At 40.8% G+C, this 11,039-nt stretch overlaps 1 non-coding gene across 1 annotated transcript; it reads right to left on the bottom strand.

The window, feature by feature from the left end:
• Positions 1-7,864: 7,864 nt before the first annotated feature.
• On the bottom strand, positions 7,865-7,972 carry LOC130952014 (small nucleolar RNA R71). Its single transcript, XR_009074200.1, has one exon. It is a non-coding gene; the product is annotated as a small nucleolar RNA R71 (small nucleolar RNA).
• Between the last annotated feature and the right edge of the window lie 3,067 nt (positions 7,973-11,039).

Below are 11,039 nucleotides of genomic sequence, written 5' to 3'. Positions count from 1 at the left end.
ATGAGAATGCATATGAGACACATAAACACTCAAGTCAATAGAATTCAAAGATTAGAGCAATGACATCATCAAGAATAACTTGAAGATCGATTAAGACACATGAATGAATGCAAAAAGAACAGAAACATGCAATTGACACCAAACTTAAAATGAGACTCTAGACTCAAACAAGAAATTTTTGGATTTTATGATTTTGTAATTTTTTTGAATTTTTTTTCGAAAATTAAGTGGAAAAAGAAAATAAAGGTATCAAAATTCTTATTGAGAATTCCAGGAATCATGCAATGTTTAGTCTAAGACTCTGGTCCAGGAATTAGACATGGCTTCACAGCCAGCCAAGCTTTCAAAGAAAAGCTTCGGTCCAAAACACTAGACATGGCCAATGGCCAGCCAAGCCTTAGCAGATCACTGCTCCAACAGCAAGATTGATAGAAATCAACAAGCTCTTGTGATGATAAGTTGAAACCTCGGTCCAATAAAATTAGACATGGCTTCACAGCCAGCCAGACTTCAACAGATCATCATGAAACTCTAGAATTCATTCTTAAGAACTCTGAAGAAAAAATACCTAATCTAAGCAACAAGATGAACCGTCAGTTGTCCATACTCGAACAATCCCCGGCAACGGCGCCAAAAACTTGGTTGACGAAATTGTGATCACTACAACTCAAATAATCCAAAAACTTGGTGTTCAACACCAAGACATAAACACAACTTCGCACAACTAACCAGCAAGTGTACTGGGTCGTCCAGGTAATAAACCTTACGCGAGTAAGGGTCGATCCCACAGAGATTGTTGGTATGAAGCAAGCTATGGTCTCCTTGTAAATCTTAGTCAGGCAAACTCAAATGGATATGGGTGATATACGAATAAAACATAAAGATAAAGATAGAGATACTTATGTAATTCATTGGTGGGAATTTCAGATAAGCGCATGAAGATGCTGTGTCCCTTCCGTCTCTCTGCTTTCCTACTGTCTTCATCCAATCCTTCTTACTCCTTTCCATGGCAAGCTTATGCAAGGGTTTCACCGTTGTCAATGGCTACCTCCCATCCTCTCAGTGGAAATGTTCAACGCACCCTGTCACAGCACGGCTATCCATCTGTGGGTTCTCAATCAGGCCGGAATAGAATCCAGTGATTCTTTTGCGTCTGTCACTAACGCCCAACCCTCAGGAGTTTGAAGCTCGTCACAGTCATTCAATCATTGAATCCTACTCAGAATACCACAGACAAGGTTAGACCTTCCGGATTCTCTTGAATGCCGCCATCAGTTCTAGCCTATACCACGAAGACTCTGATCGCACGGAATGGCTGGCTCGGTTGTCAGGCGAGCGCTCGGTTGTCAGGCGATCAACCATGCGTCGTGTATCAGGAATCCAAGAGATATCCACCCAATCTAAGGTAGAACGAAGGTGGTTGTCAGGCACACGTTCATAGGTGAGAATGATGATGAGTGTCACGGATCATCACATTCATCAAGTTGAAGAACAAGTGATATCTTAGAACAAGAACAAGCGGAATTGAATAGAAGAACAATAGTAATTGCATTAATACTCGAGGTACAGCAGAGCTCCACACCTTAATCTATGGTGTGTAGAAACTCCACCGTTGAAAATACATAAGAACAAGGTCTAGGCATGGCCGAATGGCCAGCCTCCCAATGATCTAAGATAGCATGAGAACAAAGATAGCTACCCCGATATATCAATACAATAGTAAAAGGTCCTACTTATAGAGAACTAGTAGCCTAGGGTTTACAGAGATGAGTAAATGACATAAAAATCCACTTCCGGGTCCACTTGGTGTGTGCTTGGGCTGAGCATTGAAGCATTTTCGTGTAGAGACTCTTCTTAGAGTTAAACGCCAGCTTTTATGCCAGTTTGGGCGTTTAACTCCCATCCTTGTGCCAGTTCCGGCGTTTAACGCTGGGAATTCTGAGGGTGACTTTGAACGCCGGTTTGGGCCATCAAATCTTGGGCAAAGTATGGACTATCATATATTGCTGGAAAGCCCAGGATGTCTACTTTCCAACGCCGTTAAGAACGCGCCAATTGGGCTTCTGTAGCTCCAGAAAACTGACTTCGAGTACAGAGAGGTCAGAATCCAACAGCATCTGCAGTCCTTTTTAGTCTCTGAATCAGATTTTTGCTCAGGTCCCTCAATTTTAGCCAGAAAATACCTGAAATCACAGAAAAACACACAAACTCATAGTAAAGTCCAGAAAAGTGAATTTTAACTAAAAACTAATAAAAATATACTAAAAACTAACTAGATCATACTAAAAACATACTAAAAACAATGCCAAAAAGCGTAGAAATTATCCGCACATCAATTATTGGTAGTTTAGAAACTATACTTTACAACGAGATTTCATTAGTGAAATTCTAAACCGTCAAAAATCCAATCATCAAGCTATAGAAGCCCAATTGGCGCGTTCTTAGCTGCGTTGGAAAGTAGACATCTTGAGATTTCCAGCAATGTATAATAGTCCATACTTTGCCCCAGATATGACGACCCAAACTGCCGTTAAACGTAAGCTAGAAACCCTTTTCAGGTGTAAAACGCCAGAATTGGCACCAAAACTGGAGTTAAACGCCCAAACTAACACCAAAACTGGCGTTTAACTCCAAGAGTGGCCTATGCATGTGAAAGCTTCAGAACTCAGCCCAAACACTCACCAAGTGGACCCCAAAAGTGGATTTCTGCACTATCTGCATGTAGTTACTCATTTTTCTGAAAACCTAGGTTACTAGTTTAGTATAAAAACTACTTTTAGACTTTCATTTAGGGACTTATGACATTTTTATATTTCATATTGTATCTTTTACGGCATGAGTCTCTAAACCCCATAGGTGGGGGTAAGGAGCTCTGCTGTATTTTAATGGATTAATGCAATTACTACTATTTTCTATCCAATTACATTTGCTTCTATTCTAAGATATTCACTCGTACTTCAAAATAGAGAATATGATGATCTGTGACACTCATCATCATTCTCAATTCCATGAACGCGTGCTTGACAACCACTTTCGTTTTATCTGAGCTCAATGTAGTCATTGGGCGACAGCTTGAGTGCGTATCTCTTGGGCTCCTGATACATGAGTTTGACTGCTTCTCTTGACAATAGAGCATTCGAATCCGTGAGATCATAACCTTCGTGGTAAAGGCTGGAAACAATTAGCAGCATTCCTGAGATCTAGAAGGTCTAAACCTTGTCTGTGGTATTCCGAGTAGGATTTGGGAAGGGATGATTATGACAAGCTTCAAACTCGCGAATGTTGGGCGCAATGACAGTGTGCAAAAGGATAAATATATCCTATTCTGACACAAGTGAGAACCGACAAATGATTGCCCTACGGGAACCGTAGTTGGACTATTTTCACTGAGAGGACGGATGGTAGCAATTGACAACGGTGATCCACCAACACATAGCTTGCCATAGAAGGAACCATGCGTGTTTGGAGAAGAAGACAGTAGGAAAGCAGAAATTCAGAGGGCAGAGCATCTCCAAAACCCCAACCTGTTCTCTATTACTGAATAACAAGTATCATATATTTCATGCTCTTTTACTTTTTGCAAACAAAACTCTTTTTATCATTAAACTCTTGATTAAGAGTTACAAGATAACCATAGCTTGCTTCAAGCTGGCAATCTCTGTGGGATCGACCCTTACTCACGTGAGGTATTACTTGGAAGACCCAGTACACTTGCTGGTTAGTTGTGCGGGGTTGCAATTTTTTGCACCAATGGTAACATTCAAAATCAAGCAAAAGCAGCAGCATTCAGACTTAGACTCAACAGCATTATCCAGTCTCAGCAACATTCAAAGTATAAACACTAAAATCAATTAACCTAATGCCACATAGTAACTATAATAACATTGATGAGCGGATAATTTGTATTCTTTTTGGCATTGTTTTTAGTATGTTTTTAGTATGATTTAGTTAGTTTTTAGTATATTTTTATTAGTTTTTAGTTAAAATTCACTTTTCTGGACTTTACTATGAGTTTGTGTGTTTTTCTGTGATTTCAGGTATTTTCTGGCTGAAATTGAGGGACCTGAGCAAAAATCTGATCCAGAGACTCAAAAGGACTGCAGATGCTGTTGGATTCTGACCTCCCTGCACTCGAAGTGGATTTTCTGAAGCTACAGAAGCCCAATTGGCGCGCTCTTAACGGCGTTGGAAAGTAGACATCCTGGGCTTTCCAGCAATATATGATAGTCCATACTTTGCCCAAGATTTGATGGCCCAAACCGGCGTTCAAAGTCACCCTCAGAATTCCCAGCGTTAAACGCCGGAACTGGCACAAGGATGGGAGTTAAACGCCCAAACTGGCATAAAAGCTGGCGTTTAACTCTAAGAAGAGTCTCTACACGAAAATGCTTCAATGCTCAGCCCAAGCACACACCAAGTGGACCCGGAAGTGGATTTTTATGTCATTTACTCATCTCTGTAAACCCTAGGCTACTAGTTCTCTATAAGTAGGACCTTTTACTATTGTATTGATATATCGGGGTAGCTATCTTTGTTCTCATGCTATCTTAGATCATTGGGAGGCTGGCCATTCGGCCATGCCTAGACCTTGTTCTTATGTATTTTCAACGGTGGAGTTTCTACACACCATAGATTAAGGTGTGGAGCTCTGCTGTACCTCGAGTATTAATGCAATTACTATTGTTCTTCCATTCAATTCCACTTGTTCTTTGTCCAAGATATCACTTGTTCTTCAACTTGATGAAGGTGATGATTGACGCCCATCACCATTCTCACTCATGAACAAGGTGACTGACAACCATTCTTGTTCTACAAGCATCTGAGGCTTAGTGAATATCTCTTGGATTCCTGATTGCACGATGCATGGTTGATCGCCTGACAACCGAGTGCTCGCCTGACAAACGAGCCAACCATTCCGTGAGATCAGAGTCTTCGTGGTATAGGCAAGAACTGATGGCAGCATCCAAGAGAATCTGGAAGGTCTAACCTTGTCTGTGGTATTCTGAGTAGGATTCAATGACTGAGTGACTGTGACGTGCTTCAAACTCCTAGCAGGCTAGGGCGTTAGTGACAGACGCAAAAGTATCAATGGATATTATTCCGGCCTGACCGAGAACCGACAGCTGAATTCCGCTATGCCGTGACAGGACATATGCAATCGCTTTCACTGAGAGGATGGGAGGTAGCCACTGACAATGGTGAAACCCTACACAAGCTTGCCATGGAAAGGAGTAAGAAGGATTGGATGAAGGCAGTAGGAAAGCAGAGAAACGGAAGGGAAGGCATCTTCATACGCTTGTCTGAAGCTCTTACACCAATGATATACATAAGTATCACTATCTTTATCTTTATATTATTTTCGTTCATCATCATATACAATTGAGTTTGCCTGACTAAGATTTACAAGATGACCATAGCTTGCTTCAATGCTAACAATCTCCGTGGGATCGACCCTTACTCACGTAAGGTATTACTTGGACGACCCAGTGCACTTCCTGGTTAGTTGTGCGAAGTTGTGTAATGCCATGGAATTGAACCACCAAGTTTTTGGAGTTCATGACCAGGGATTATGAGAGTTGTGAAAAGTATTGTTCACAATTTCGCGCACCAAGTTTTTGGCGCCGTTGCCGGGGATTGTTCAAGTTTTGAGCAAGCTTTTGGTAACAATGCCTGGGATTGTTCTAGTTTGGACAACTGACGGTTCATCTTGTTGCTTAGATTAGGTATTTATTTTTTTCGAAATTCTTAAAGATGAATTCTAGAGTTTCATGATGATTTGTTGAAATCTTGCTGGCTGAGAAGCCATGTCTAATCTGATTGGACCGAGGTTTCAACTTATCACCACAAGAGCTTGTTGATTTTCATCAATCTTGCTTTTGGAGCAGTGATCTGCTAAGACTTGGATGACCTTTGGTCATGTCTAGTGTTTTGGACCGAAGCTTTCTTTGAAAGCTTGGCTGGCTGAGAAGCCATGTCTAATTCCTGGACCGGAGTCTTAGACTAGCATTGCACTGATTCCTGGAATTCTCATTAAGAATTTTGATATCTTTTTCCACTTAATTTTCGAAAAACACAAAAAAATTACAAAATCACAAAAAAACCAAAAATATTTGATGTTTCTTGTTTGAGTCTAGAGTCTCATCTTAAGTTTGGTGTCAAATGCATGTTTTTGTTATATTTTTCGAATCCATGCATATAGTTCTTTGTTCTAATCTTTGAATTCTATTGACTTGAAGTATTTTGTGTGTCTCATATGCATTCTCATTTTGATAGTGTCAGTAGTATACAAACTGCTAAGTTTGGTGTCCTGCATGCATTGTTGTTTGGTTCTAGTTACATTTTGATTGTTCTTTATTATTAAAAATCCAAAAATATTTTTAATTTGTGTCTTTTCAAGTCAATGATACAGAGAATTGAAGATTCAGAACATGCTGCAGAGGAATTATACAGAAAAAGCTGAGCATTCAAAAATGCCCAGTGAAGAAGACAGACTGGCGTTTAAACGCCAGCCAGGGTACCTGGTTGGGCGTTTAACGCCCAAAGAGGTAGCATTTTGGGCGTTAAACGCCAGAATGTATACCATTCTGGGCGTTTAACGCCAGGATGGTGCTAGGAGGAAGATTTTGTTTTCAAATCAATTTTTTTTCAAGTTTTCAAAGTTTTTCAAAACCAAATCTTTTTCAAATCATATCTTTTCAATCAAATGTTTTCAAAATCAATTTCTTTCCTTTTTCAAAGATACTTACCAACAATTAATGATTTGATTAAACATTTTTTGCCTTTTCTATTAAGAAATGTTTTATGTTTGAATCTTATCTTTTGTTGTTAGGAAAGTCATTAATATTTTTTTTTTAAATTCATATCTTTTCAAATTGTTTTCAAATCATATCTTTTAAAATTGTTTTCAAATCATATCTTCTCAATCACATCTTTTTAAAACCATAACTTTTCAATCAAATCTTTTTAACCTCATCTTTTTCAAAATAGTTTTCAATCAAATCTTTTTGACTTCTAATTTCAAAATCTTTTTCAAAAATCACTTCAATTGTTCCCCACTTTCAATTTTCGAAAATTATCAATCAATTTTTAAAATGTTTTTGACATCTTTCTAATTAATTTTTGAAAATCCTCTTCCCTCCTTCTCACATCCTTCTATTTATGGAGTACTACTCCTTCTTAATGCACAATTCGAACTCTAACTAATCAAGTTCGAATTCTTCTACCTTCTTTTCTTCTATTTTTCTTTTCCTCTGACACTTCAAGGAATCTCTGTACTGTGACATAGAGGATTCCACATTTCTCTTGTTCTCTTCTTTTTCATATGAGCAGGAGCAGAGACAAAGGCATTCTTCTTGAAGCTAACCCTGAACCCGAGAGAACCTTGAAGAGAAAGCTAAGAGAAGCCAAGGCACAACTCTCTTTAGAGGACCTGACCGAATTCTTCAAAGAAGAAGAACACATGGCAGCCGAAAACAATAACAATGCCAACAATGCAAGGAAGGTGCTGGGTGACTTCACTGCACCTACTCCTGATTTTTATGGGAGAAGCATCTCTATCCCTGCCATTGGAGCAAACAACTTTGAGCTTAAGCCTCAATTAGTTTCTCTAATGCAACAGAATTGCAAGTTCCATGGACTTCCAATGGAAGATCCTCATCAGTTCTTAGCTGAATTCTTGCAAATTTGTGACACAGTCAAGACTAATGGGGTAGACCCTGAGGTCTACAGACTGATGCTATTCCCTTTTGCTGTAAGAGACAGAGCTAGAATATGGTTGGATTCTCAACCTAAAGAAAGCCTGGACTCTTGGGAAAAGCTAGTCATTGCCTTCTTGGCAAAGTTCTTTCCACCACAAAGATGGAGTAAGCTTAGAGTGGAAGTCCAAACCTTCAGACAGAAGGATGGAGAATCCCTCTATGAAGCTTGGGAAAGATACAAACAATTAATCAGAAGATGTCCCTCAGACATGCTTTCTGAATGGAGCATCATAGGTATTTTCTATGATGGTCTCTCTGAACTATCTAAGATGTCCTTGGATAGCTCTGCTGAAGGATCTCTTCATCTGAAGAAGACGCCTGCAGAAGCTCAAGAATTGATTGAAATGGTTGCAAATAACCAATTCATGTACACTTCTGAAAGGAATCCTGTGAACAATGGGACTAGTCAGAAGAAAGGAGTTCTTGAGATTGACACTCTGAATGCCATATTGGCTCAGAACAAGATATTGACTCAACAAGTCAATTTGATTTCTCAAAGTCTGTCTGGAATGCAAAATGCACCAAACAGTACTAAGGATGCTTCATCTGAGGAAGAAGCTTATGATCCTGAGAACCCTTCCATGGAAGAGGTGAATTACCTAGGAGAACCCTATGGAAACACCTATAATTCTTCATGGAGGAATCACCCAAATTTCTCATGGAAGAATCAAGAGAGACCTCAACAAGGTTTCAATAATAATGGTGGAAGAAACTGGCTTGGCAATAACAAGCCTTTTCCATCATCTTCTCAGCAACAGACAGAGAGTTCTAAGCAGAGTACTTCTGACTTAGCAACAATGGTCTCTGATCTAATAAAGACCACTCAAAGTTTCATGAATGAAACAAGGTCCTCCATCAGAAATTTGGAAGGACAAGTAGGTCAGCTAAGCAAGAAAGTTACTGAACTCCCTCCTAGCACTCTCCCAAGTAATACAGAAGAAAATCCAAAAGGAGAGTGCAAAGCCATAGACATGGCCGAATATGGAGAGGAAAGAGAGGAGGAGGACGCCACTGAGGAAGACCTCAGTGGGCGTGTACCAATCTCCTCTGAGTTCCTCAATGAGGAACAATGGGAATTTGAGGCTCAAAATGAGACCATAGAGATTCCATTGGACTTACTTCTGCCATTCATGAGCTCTGATGAGTATTCTTCCTCTGAAGAGGATGAGTATGTCACTGAAGAGCAAGTTGCTAAATACCTTGGAGCAATCATGAAGCTAAATGACAAGTTATTTGGAAATGAGACTTGGGAGGATGAACCACCTTTGCTCACCAAAGAACTGGATGACTTGTCTAGGCAGAAACTACCTCAAAAGAGGCAAGATCCTGGGAAGTTTTCTATACCTTGTACCATAGGCACCATGACCTTCAAGAAGGCCTTGTGTGACTTAGGGTCAAGTGTAAACCTCATGCCCCTCTCTGTAATGGAGAAATTAGGGATCTTTGAGGTGCAAGCTGCAAGAATCTCATTAGAGATGGCAGACAATTCAAGAAAACAAGCTCATGGACTTGTAGAGAATGTTTTGGTGAAGATTGAAGACCATTACATCCCTACTGATTTCATAGTCCTAGAGACTGGGAAGTGCATGGATGAATCCATCATCCTTGGCAGACCCTTCCTAGCCACAGCAAAGGCTGTGATTGATGTTGATAGAGGAGAGTTGACCATTCAAGTGAATGGAGAATCCTTGGTGTTTAAGGCCCAAGGACATCCCTCTATCATCATGGAGAGGAAGCATGAAGAGCTTCTCTCAAAACAGAGCCAAGCAGAGCCCCCACAGTCAAACTCTAAGTTTGGTGTTGGGAGGCCACAACCAAACTCTAAGTTTGGTGTTGAACCCCCACATTCAAACTCTAAGTTTGGTGTTGGGAGGTTCCCACACGGCTCTGAGTATTTCTGAGGCTCCATGAGAGTCCTCTGTCAAGCTAATGACATTAAAGAAGCGCTTGTTGGGAGGCAACCCAATGTTTTATAGTTAACTATTTTCTTTTGTTATTTTATTTTTTTTTGTGTAGGTTGATGATCATAAGAAGTCACAAAAACAATGAAAAAAGCAAAAACAAAATGAAAAACAGGAAGAAAAACAGCACACCCTGGAGGAGAAGAAGCTGGCGTTCAAACGCCAGTAATGCTAGCTGTTGGGCGTTTAACGCCCAGTCTGGCACCATTCTGGGCGTTTAACGCCAGAAAGGGGCACCAGACTGGCGTTAAACGCCAGTAAAGGGCAACAACCTGGCGTTAAATGCCAGGAATGGGCACCAGCCCGGCGTTTAACGCCAGCAATAGCTCAAAACGTGATTTTGAGCAACATTTGGTGCAGGGATGACTTTTCCTTGACACCACAGGATCTGTGGACCCCACAGGACCCCACCATCACTCTCTCTCTTCTTCCCCCATTCACCAATCACCTCAATACCTCTTCCCCACAAACCCCTCACCTATCAAATCCCATCTTTCTCTTCACCACTCACATCCATCCTTCATAAAACCCCACCAACCTCACCCTTCAAATTCAAACCACTTTCCCTCCCAAACCCACCCATAATGGCCGAACACACCACCTTCTCCCTCTTCCTCATTTCTTCTTCTTCTACTCTCTTCTTTCTTCTTTTGCTCGAGGACGAGCAAACATTTTAAGTTTGGTGTGGTAAAAGCGTTGCTTTTTCGTTTTTCCATAACCATTTATGGCATCCAAGGCCGGAGAAACCTCTAGAAAGAGGAAAGGGAAGGCAAAAGCTTCCACCTCCGAGTCATGGGAGATGGATAGATTCCTCTCAAGGGTGCATCAAGACCACTTCTATAAAGTTGTGGCCTTGAAGAAGGTGATCCCCGAGGTCCCCTTTTCACTCAAAAAGGGTGAATATCCGGAGATCCGCCATGAGATCCGAAGAAGAGGTTGGGAAGTACTTACCAACCCCATTCAACAAGTCGGAATCTTGATGGTTCAAGAGTTCTATGCCAATGCATGGATCACCAAGAACCATGACCAAAGTGTGAACCCGAATCCAAAGAATTATCTCACTATGGTTCGGGGGAAATACTTAGATTTTAGTCCGGAGAGTGTGAGGGTGGCGTTCAACTTGCCTATGATGCAAGGAGATGAGCATCCTTACACTAGAAGGGTCAACTTTGATCAAAGGTTGGACCAAGTCCTCACAACCATATGTGAAGAGGGCGCACAATGGAAGCAAGATTCAAGAGGAAAGCCGGTTCAATTGAGAAGGCATGACCTCAAGCCCGTGGCTAGAGGATGGTTAGAGTTCATACAACGCTCAATCATT

Source organism: Arachis stenosperma, chromosome 1 (assembly GCF_014773155.1).
Source record: "Arachis stenosperma cultivar V10309 chromosome 1, arast.V10309.gnm1.PFL2, whole genome shotgun sequence".
Lineage (NCBI taxonomy): Eukaryota > Viridiplantae > Streptophyta > Magnoliopsida > Fabales > Fabaceae > Arachis > Arachis stenosperma.
This window is presented reverse-complemented; position numbering and strand designations above follow the sequence as displayed.